Here is a 10,523-nt window from a genome sequence, read left to right as displayed (position 1 = left end):
TATCCTGCTGTCTATGTCTTTCAAGATACTGCACTATAAACATGCAGCCAATTGTAGATTTGATGTGGCAGGAACAGTCTGTTAGGTCCAAGCCCTGGACCTTGGCTGTGTGTGGGCTGTTCTGTTCACAGAGCAGGCAAACAGAGGGGGTTTGTGGCTTCTCCTCCCCTCTTCAAGCTGGGCCACTGCTCCTGCCGCACCTCCACTGTCTGAGCTGCCGCAATGGCCTCTGTCTAGGTCTCTAGGATTCTCCTCTCTTGTTATGTCTCCCATGTCTTTCCTCCATTCCCTTGTGCTTCCTACTGAATAATATTAAAACTATATGTAAATATCCAGTTCATTTAATCCCCCACCCTTGCCACATCCACATTTCTGCTCTCTATGTCTGCATCTCTATTCCTGGCTGCAAATAGGTTCACCTGCTCATTTTCCTAGATTCTACCTATTTATATTAATATATGATATTTGTTTCTCTCTTTCTGACATTTCATTCGGTATGACAGTCTCTAGGTCCATCCATGTCTCTACAAATGACCCAATTCCATTCCTTTTAATACCTGAGTAATACATATAGCTGATTCACTTAACTGTACAGCAGAAATCAACACAATATTGTAAACCAACTATACTCTAGTGAAAAAGCATTATACTTGATTTTAGTATACGGAGGCCCTTGGGTATGACGTGACTTGCCATCTATTGTGGGCTGAACTGTGTGCCACAGTGAGATTCAAATCCTATTTTTGATACCTGTGAATGTGACTCTTTTTGGAAACAGGATCTTTGCAGATAAAATTAGTTCAAATGAAGCCACTGACAAAGGTCCATCTAGTCAAAGTTATGTTTTTTCTAGTAGTCATGTATGGATGTGAGAGGTGGAGCATAAAGAAAGCTGAGTGCTGAAGAATTGATGCTTTTGAACTGTGATGTTAGAGAAGACTCTTGAGAGTCCCTTGGACTGCAAGGAGATCCAATTCTAAAGGAAATCAGTCCTGAATATTCATTGGAAGGACTGATGCTGAAGCTGAAGCTCCAATACTTTGGCCACCTCATGTGAAGAGCTGACTCACTGGAAAAGACCCTGATGCTGGGAAAGATCGAAGGCAGGAGGAGAAGGGGACAAAAGAGGATGAAATGGTTGGATGGCATCAGTGATTCGGTGCATGTGAATTTGATTAAGTTCTGGGAGTTGGTGATGGACAGAAAAGCCTGGCGTGCTGCAGTCCATGGGGTTACAAAGAGTCAGACATGACTGAGCGACTGAACTGAACTGAACTGAGGTCATCCTGAATAGTAGGGTATTCGAACACGACTCATATGAAGATGGAAAAAAAGACAGGGACATTCATGCAGACAGAGGAAAGCCGTGTGACTACAGAAACGTGATACAGCCACAAGGCCAGGGGAGCTAGCAGAGCTCAGAGAGGAGCATGGAACAGACTCTTCCTCAGAGCCTCCAGAAGAGTCAGCACCTTGATTTGGACTTCTGATTTCCGGAACCACGAAACAATACATTCCTGATGCTTTACATCGCCCAGTGTGTGGTAGTTTCTACAAGCAGCCCTAGGAAACTAACACATCACCTCACCTCCCTCCCTATCAGTGAATGCAGGGGAATTAGCGGGTATGCGCGTCTTAAGACCGGGAGCCCCAGAGGAAAGACGTCCTCAGAGGAAGCCTATCCCTGGTCAGGTTACCTAGGAGTGGACTCACTGCCACCCCAGCTGAAGGAAACCCTCACAATAGATAAACTGCTCATGGCTCTACCGTGGGCACCAGACTAAGCCCATGGTCAAACATGGCTTTAATCTTGGAGGTCAGACTCTAGCTGCAAGGGAACTATAGGAGATGTGAATACATTTCCTTTAGTTTCTTTGTTTTGCTCTCTTTATCCACAGATACTTTCTCTGACTTCAGTTCAAGGACATGCTGTGAAGTTTAAGTCTTTTCTCCCCATCACCTTTGTAGCATAAGTGGCACTGAGGATGTAACAGAGAAGAACAAGTCTGAGAGAAGAACAGACTTCCATATTGAGTGTATTCCTTTAGCTCTAAGGCTGTGCTCTGTTGTCTGAGCTTAGCCATGCTGGCTCTGTACCTTTTGTAAAAGAATGGTGCCTGTACCCTGAAATACATAGTAGAGCCCATTCTCAAGGCTCTGCCCTTTAAAGGTATAACGTTTTCCCATTGGCATAGACATAAAAAGTTGCAGAACAGAGAATAGCAATTGTCTTGGGGCAGGTTTACAGAAACAGTGTGACCAGACCTACTTGGACAGCTGTAAGAGCAAAGGATTCCAGCATCACGAGGTTTGCAATAACCAGCCACAAGCCCTCCCTTTCAGTATAAAAGAAGTCTGAATTCTAACTCTGGTAAGATTGTTCTCTGGGGCACTAGTCCACCATCTTCTCTGTCTGCTGACTTTCCAAATAGCAGTACTATTCCTTTCCTCAACACCCTATCTCTTGATTTATCAGCCTGTCGTGAGATAAGCGGTATGAGCTTGAACTTGGTAGCAAGGAGGCATCTATAGACTTACATAGATGCAAAGAGCTAATGTACAATTGAATGAATGAATAAGTGAAGAGAACTCTTCCAAACCCTAAATTACCATGCTGAAGCTTCTCAACCTGGTTTCTTTTGCAGGGTGAAAGCGCAGGAGAGAAGATACTCGGGTGGGTGGTGCTTCCCTAGAGAGCAGGCATGCCCTCTGGGATCTGAGAGAAACAGCATTGCTCCCTCACTCAGCAAGAACAGCTGGTCCATCTTCCCCTGCTTGGTTAGGCAGAAATTCTTTTCAGAAATCATGAAGGGTTTGTCTTTATTAAATTATGGATATTTTTCACATTTGCATTTTTTTTAACTCAAGGCTATATCCATGGGATTTGTGAGACTAATTGGAAACAAAATTTCTGATATTTAATCCAGCCAGCCTTTCCCCACATGCTTGCTTCTTCAGAGGGACTAGAGCTTTCTCCAGCTTGTGGACAGTGCAAACTGCAACTTCACTTTAAAATCAGAACTAAATATGGGGTTCCAATTGGCTCGGTCAGCCCCAGACAAAACTGAGTACCCTGCCTTTGCATCCACCTCTTTAAGACTGTTCCTTAGCTATTTCTGAACAATGTGGAAACAACTGCCGGCATGTATACATGCAGGCACGTATGCCACATGCATAGACACACACACAGAGGTGTGCACAAGCCACCGTGCTGGTTTTCTATAAGGAAATCATTTACTCCCCTTCATGGAATGAGGCTTAATCCAGACGTGAACAAGCTGAACCCCGTTTCAGCACCAGGCAGCAGGCGAGGCTGCACAACTGAGCAGTCTGAGTGTTCACTGTTGCATTTGTTGTTGATTTAGAAAACAAACAAATGTGTATTGACGTAAAGCGATCTAAAAATTCAATTCAGGCATACTGACTTTTTCACACTTAGGCGTCAGAGAGTAGCTGAGAAATGAGAGATTCAACCAATGATGGATGTGTGCCAGCCCCTGGTTATAAAGCGCATTTGAAGGCTTCTCGTCTTAAGCATCTATCCCAGTATTTAGCAGAAAATGAGTGCTCTGGTGGGTGCTTTGATGTCTTAAGGGCAGTGGATGAGCACAAATGCTTGTGTTTTTTTTTTTTCCTTCCTCAACCCCTTCACTCTATCAGGATATACACAGAGGGATGTCTACAAGAAATCAATCCTCTCTACCTCTGTGCTTCACCAGACCCCCTCAGAGACAAAAGTATAGCCCATAATTCAGGGTAAATTGGAAATGGTGAGACATCTGAGAAGCCTCTGTTTGGTGCAGATTTCCCAAATACAGATGATGCTCCTTATTTAAAAAAAATTTTTTTTATGTGTACCATTTTAAAAGTCTTTATTGAATTTGTTACAATATTGCTTCTGTTTTAGGTTTTGGTTTACTGGCTGTTGAGGCATGTGGGATTTTAGTTCCCCAACCAGGGATCCACCCCATGGCCCCTGCCTTGGAAGGCAAAATCTTAACCACTGGACTGCTAGGGAAGTCTTGATGCTCCTTTCTGATAGATGAATTATCCGGGGAATTCCCAACCTTTGGGTAACTACCACACTGCAGTCCTTGTCTTCTAAAAGCATATATTTTAGACCCGTGAGCTAGGGTGTCAGGAAAATTAAAATTATTGTTGTCTCTTGAGGTAGTTTATAAAAGGGTGTGAATTTCTGTCGCATTCATTGTAACCGTCCTCTCCCAGGACCACGTCCAGGTAGCCAAACTCTGTCGTCTTTTAGTGCAGGGAGACCTTCGTTGTCTCTGTCTTGTCGCTCAGCGATGTTCGACTCTTTATGATCCCATGGACTCTAGCCTGCCAGGGTCCTTCGTCCATGTGATTCTCCAGGCAAGAATGCTGGAGTGGTTTGCCATTTCCTTCTCCAGGGCATCTTCCTGACCCAGGACTCGAACCCATGTCTCCTGTGTCCCCTGCATGGCAGGCAGATTCTTTACCACTGAGCCACCAAGAGCTGCCATTCTGTAAAATGTGGTATCATTTGACACAAGTGTTTCTTTACACATTGAAGAGAAAGCATGGTCCCCAAATTATAAGCAAACCTTATTTTGTGCACTGAGTACACGGAGTAATTACAGGTTCTGAAGAGACAGGGATTGTGGATTGAAGCTGTCTCAGGCTGGGCTTTCTTTTTGTGGAAGTGTTTTAATTATGTCTTTGATGGCTTTGAATTCACAAGAAACTGAAAAGGCAATACACTGATACTCTTCTCAGGGGTGTATTGGCTGACTGTATTTGTTTTGTTAAGTGATACAAGGAAATGGTGAAAAGGCTAAAATTCTTGAAGGAGATGCTTATCTCCCTCTGAAACTGGCAGGTTTCTAACCTCAGAATGAACCCTGATGGGTAGCATTTTAGGTTGTTTATGGAGAGGGGCACAGTCCCCTTTTTCAGTTTTCAGGGTCTAAAAGATGGATTTCTCACTTTGGTCTTCTCACAAATATCGATTGCAGTCATCTTGTGTAGCTTCAGTAAGTCTAAGCTATAAAATAAAACAAGGAGGTTTGTACTGTTGGCATTTTCATAATGAGAAATAGTTGAAAAGCATAATCTTTTACCCAGACTTGAACTTTTAGAAAGAAGCTTAGAAGAAGTTTTTAAAAAGTATAGAAGGATATCATATTCCTTTAAAGGTTATAAACATGTTCCTTATTTCTTGAGCCATATGGATTGCATGATTAAACGAACTGAGAAAACATATAACATTGCCTACAAAATTATTTTTATTGTATTTGATACATTAAAAAAGAAAGGATGTTTTTAAATGGAGGCTGGTGATGACTTCCTTCTGGAGTCTCCCGTTAGTGTTTTATCAAATGCCAACCAACTAAGGCAATCTATGAATCAGTCATGTTGGTGGGAAAAAGTGAATCAAACCAGTTACTTGGCTTTATATATGGCCACTTCATGTGAAGAGTTGACTCATTGGAAAAGACTCTGATGCTGGGAGGGATTGAGGGCAGGAGGAGAAGGGGACGACAGAGGATGAGATGGCTGGATGGCATCACTGACTCGATGGACATGAGTCTGGGTGAACTCCGGGAGTTGGTGATGGACAGAGAGGCCTGGCGTGCTGCGATTCATGGGGTCGCAAAGAGTCGGACACGACTGAGTGACTGATCTGATCTGATCTGATCTGATGTAGCTAAAAGGGTTGGTTAAATGCCTAATTTTTTTTTTGCTGGCCAATAGGTTAGTATGATGTCTTGTAGTTATCATCTAAATTAGTTTTGCCGGCAGAGTAGACAAAAGATTGAAAAGACTATCTGATTAGCTCCTTTGCTTTTTTGATGTTTAGTATTACTATATTTTACTTGCTCTTCTCTTTGTTGTAAACAATGTGATTCTCTGAAACTTCAGAGGGATGGGCTACCTCCTGACACTCTCCCATAGTCTCATCTATGACAAGAGAACAGAAAAAAAAGTGAAATTATTCCTCTTTACAGATTCATGGAATCTCTTTTTACTAGCAGTAGAATCATCTAACACCTGCTAGACTTTCTTGCTGGAGATTTGGTATTAGTTTATATAAAAGTGAAATTCAAGGGTGTATAGAAATACTGCTCTGTTCCATTCTTAGCACTGTGACATGGGGCCCAGTTTGGTGACAGTGTCCTGAGGGTGCTGATGTCACTCTGCTGGGTGTCTAGTTGCGTGACGACGGGGAATCCTCCTGGGGAAGGTCTCGGCCTGAGTATGTATTGAGGCACGTGGAAGAACACGACTAAGGGCACTGTAACAGCTGTCTCTCTAATATCTTTCACCCAAACCCCCAAGGACTCAGACAGCAGCCCTAGGAAAAGGAAGTAATGACAAAGACCTCAATGTCACAAACAAGTGCTGTTTCCCTGAGAGCCCTGTGTCACATACGAGGAGCCATGGCATCCTGGCTGGCATGAGAGCACAGCACCAGTGCGGATGGAGGGAATGCTCTCCCTTCCAGCTTGTTGCTGGGACATGACACAGCTCCAGCAAGGGCCTTTGCCCCAGTAGCCACACAGGTATTTCTGGGTTGGTGCATTTCCATAAGCATTGCAGGCTCTGGTGCCACCTTGGAAGTACCACGGTGGCCCTGGACACTTAAGGAGTTAGTGGAAGAATCAGGCTGCTGGCATCACTGTGACAAGTTGAGTGTCAGAAGCAACTAGAGGCATCTCAGCAAGAAGCCAGATTGAAGGGCCATGGAAGGGGCCACCGAGAACCTAAGAGGCCTCAGGCACAAAAGAGTAACCTCCAGGGTCCCCTGGGATGGAGCGTGAGGATTAGAGGGGCAGGCCGTTCTGCCCATGTGTGGCCAGAGGCGAGTGAGACAGAGAAGTACCATTTTGTCACAATGCAAAGGACCTTACTGCTGTTCTTAGGCTGGAGTGGTCTCACCAATCACTGGCCATGTTTCAACAGTTCAGACTAAATTGCTTGGAAAGGCTATGGATTTCTCATATCCCAACCTCTGGGAGAGAACTTCTTGAAAATCAGGAGAGAACTTCTTGAAAATCGGAAGAGAAATGCTTTTAGTGCAGAGTTGCTGTCAAAACTGTGTTATCTTGTCAACCAGGATGTCGATTAAACTGGGCTTGAAGAAGCATGTTTGAAGCCCCTCATCAAGTATGGGCTCTCGGAATTTCAGGCGGCAATCCTCCACATCGAGTGCACGCAGCGTTTCTGTCATAATGTGAGAATGGGAATCATATGCTCTGCCTTCCTGAGGGGGAGAAAAATATTCTCTAATGTTTTCCAGAAATGACACTGTTTCTCATTATCTGGTGCATTTTGTGTCTGTCGTTCAGCTCGGAACGTTGGATTCGCATCACAGTGGTTGCTTCCAGGGGCTGCGCTGGGGTACAAGCGTTTTCCTCGTCTACGAGTTAGTCAAGTATATATCCATTCCTCTTGAGAAAACAATACTGAATTCCTCTTCCCTGTCTCTCCCCCTTACCCTCTGCCACCTCATTTATGCTACGACAAGTGTGTTAGCTCTATCTTGAAAACATATCCCCAGAAATACAAAATCAACATCAAAATAATGGACACGGCTAAGGCATCACGAGAATTTTCTTTGCCATGATTTTCTGTTTAGACACAGTTCTTGAAGGGATTTTCACAAAATATAATTCTGTATGTTTCAAGGCAGAAGGGGGCCATATGGTCTATACAAACCCATCCACCTGTCTGTCTAATGTTTATACCATGGAACTTTCTTCATCCTTGTCCGGCTCTTCTTCGAATACACTCACAGTGCATGTTGCATTGTTGCCTTAGGTGGACAGCTCTGCACGATAATTATTCTCTGTGTAAAGAAGGTGGGTACCTTTTTTTATTCTTCCTAAAAGCTGAAGGGGAAAAGGCTGACCACGTCAAACCGGAATCGTATACTAGCAGGTGGGCATTTAATTGGGAAACAAAAGCAACCTAACACTAATTTGCAGGCGTGTTCAGATTTCATGAGTAATTGCCATGGAGAAGGTAACTTGGGGGCAGGCTCGGAGGAGCTGAACAACAGACACGTCTAAATATGGCTGTGGCATTTGTAACATACGCTCTTCGCCTAGAGGTGTGAGCAAAAGAGAAGGGTTGTTCCCGGAGGTAAACTTTGAATCAGGAGATAAAGGATATCTTTCAAAGGGGGCTGCAGATCATTGCTAGAGTCAGACGTCCTCTCTGAGGGGCTGGGTGCTGTATCGCAGTGGTGTTGGATTGATGGAGGTGCTGTTGCCTGAGGCTGAATCTCTCCTGCCAAAGCCACGAGAAAGCTGTGCCTGTGATCTTGAGGGGAGAGTCCGCATTTTAGCATCAGATAGCCTATGCAAGACCTATGAACATGGCTTGCACCTAACACGTGCTCAACAAACAGGTTTGGTGGAAAATGGAAGTTGTGGGGGCTTGCCTGATAGCTCAGTTGGTAAAGAATCCACCTGCAATGCAGGAGACCCCGGTTCAATTCCTGAGTCAGGAAGATCCACTGGAGAAGGGAAATACTCCAGTATTCAGCCCTGGAAAATTCCATGCACTCTATAGTCCATAGGGTCACAAAGAGTCGGACGCAACTGAGCGACTTTCACTTTCACTTTCATAGAAGTTGTGGGCTTTCAAGGTTGTCTTGAAGGCAGTGTCCAGATGGAAACTTTTGAGGGACCTGGTGTTCTAATCCAGCACTGGATGCCTTGATGAATGGTAAACAATGCATTCACTTTTGAATTCGTTCCCCCTACATCTCTATCCTCTTTACTATTGACCTTTCACCCCAGTTTGTGTTTCTTTTAAATTGAAGTATAGTTGATTTACAGTATTGTGTTAGTTTCAAGGTGTACACCAAAGCGATTCAGTCATATATATATATATATATATAAGAATATATATATTCTTTTTCAGATTCTTTTCCCTTATAGGTTATTACTAAATTTGAGTATAATTCTTTGTGCTATACATTAGGTACTTGATATTTATTTTATACTTCATAGTGTGTATGTTAATCCCCCTAATTTATACCCCACTCCACCTTTCTCCTTTGCTAACCATGAGTTTGCTTTCTATGTCTGTGTGTCTATTTCTGATTTATAAATAAGCTCATTTGTATCTTTTTTTTCAGATTCCACATATAAGCAATATCATATGATATTTGTCTTTTTCAGTCTTACTTCAGAGAAGGCAATGACACCCTACTCCAGTACTCTTGCCTGGAAAATCCCATGGATGGAGGAGCCTGGTGGGCTGCAGTCCATGGGGTTGCGAAGAGTCGCACACGACTGAGTGACTTCACTTTCACTTTTCCCTTTCATGCATTGGAGAAGGAAATGGCAACCTACTCCAGTGTTCTTGCCTGGAGAATCCCAGGGATGGGGGAGCCTGGTGGGCTGCCATTTATGGGGTTGCACAGAGTCGGACACGACTGAAGCGACTTTGCAGCAGCAGCAGCAGCAGTCTTACTTACTTCACTTAGTATGATAATCTCTAGGTCCATCCAAGTTGCTGCAAATGGTATTATTTCATTCTTTTTTGATGGCTGGGTAATATTCCATTGTATATGTTTAACCACATCTTCTTTATCTATTCATCTGTCAATGAACACTTAGGTTGCTTCCATATCTTGGCTATTGTAAACAGTGCTGCTCTGAACATTGGGATGCATGTATCTTTTTGAATTAGCTGTTTCTCTGGATATATGCCTAGAGTGGGATTACTGGATCACATGGCAGTCCATGGGCTCACAAAGAGTTGGACACGACTGAACAACTGAACAACAACATGCGGTAACTCTATGGAGAACAGTGTGGAGGCTCCTTCCACACCAGTTTGAATCCTGGATATTTGAGTGCTTTCACCCAAAATGAAACTTCATCTTTGACTTGTTCTTGCGGTAACCATGAACCAGAAAGAGTTTTACTGAATTCTTGGCCAAAAGCTGCCTCCTGTATAAGACAACTTAAAAAATAAGCTCGAAGATCTGGGATGATAGCCCTGGGATGGGACTCCTTTAGAAAAAATATCTACTTGAACACAATTTGGACCAGAAGCTCACAACTTAGGGGCTCACATGTTCAGATGGCCTAGAGGCCTGTCTTACATCCACAGACATGTCCCTGGGGATGGAGAGACGGAGTTTGTAACTGACTGAGCCCTAAACACAACTGCTGTGTTTGGCTGGTGTTACAACCTCGAATTCTGTCATATAGGGTCAGAGGCTCCTGACTAAGTCACAGCCGAGAGAGGGGACATAGCAGCCTCAAGGACAGTTTCTCTTTTATGAGTCAGGAAGGTGGTCACTAAGACCCACAGAATGTGTGTAGACTGAGGAAATTCACCTTAATGGGAGTATATAAGTCATATGGGGAAGCATTTGGAAGAATTTCAATTTTACTCCTGGCTCCCCAAGTCCCTAAGGAAAAGAAATTAAGGAAAGGTTTCTTTATCATTTGTGAATTGTGAAATAAACGCATCTCCACGGGGGTGCGTGGGTGTGTGTACATATTCATATTCCAGGGGTG

General features: G+C 43.7%; 1 long non-coding RNA gene across 1 annotated transcript; it reads left to right on the top strand.

The window, feature by feature from the left end:
* The first annotated feature begins 7,509 nt into the window (after positions 1–7,509).
* On the top strand, positions 7,510–9,226 carry LOC123329091. The gene is made up of 3 exons (XR_006544238.1): positions 7,510–8,392; positions 8,615–8,712; positions 9,171–9,226. It is a non-coding gene; the product is annotated as an uncharacterized LOC123329091 (long non-coding RNA).
* The last annotated feature ends 1,297 nt before the right edge of the window (positions 9,227–10,523 follow it).

Source organism: Bubalus bubalis, chromosome 14 (assembly GCF_019923935.1).
Source record: "Bubalus bubalis isolate 160015118507 breed Murrah chromosome 14, NDDB_SH_1, whole genome shotgun sequence".
NCBI lineage: Eukaryota > Metazoa > Chordata > Mammalia > Artiodactyla > Bovidae > Bubalus > Bubalus bubalis.
Note: the sequence above shows the minus strand (reverse complement) of the source record. Positions and strands in the feature narration are given on the sequence as shown.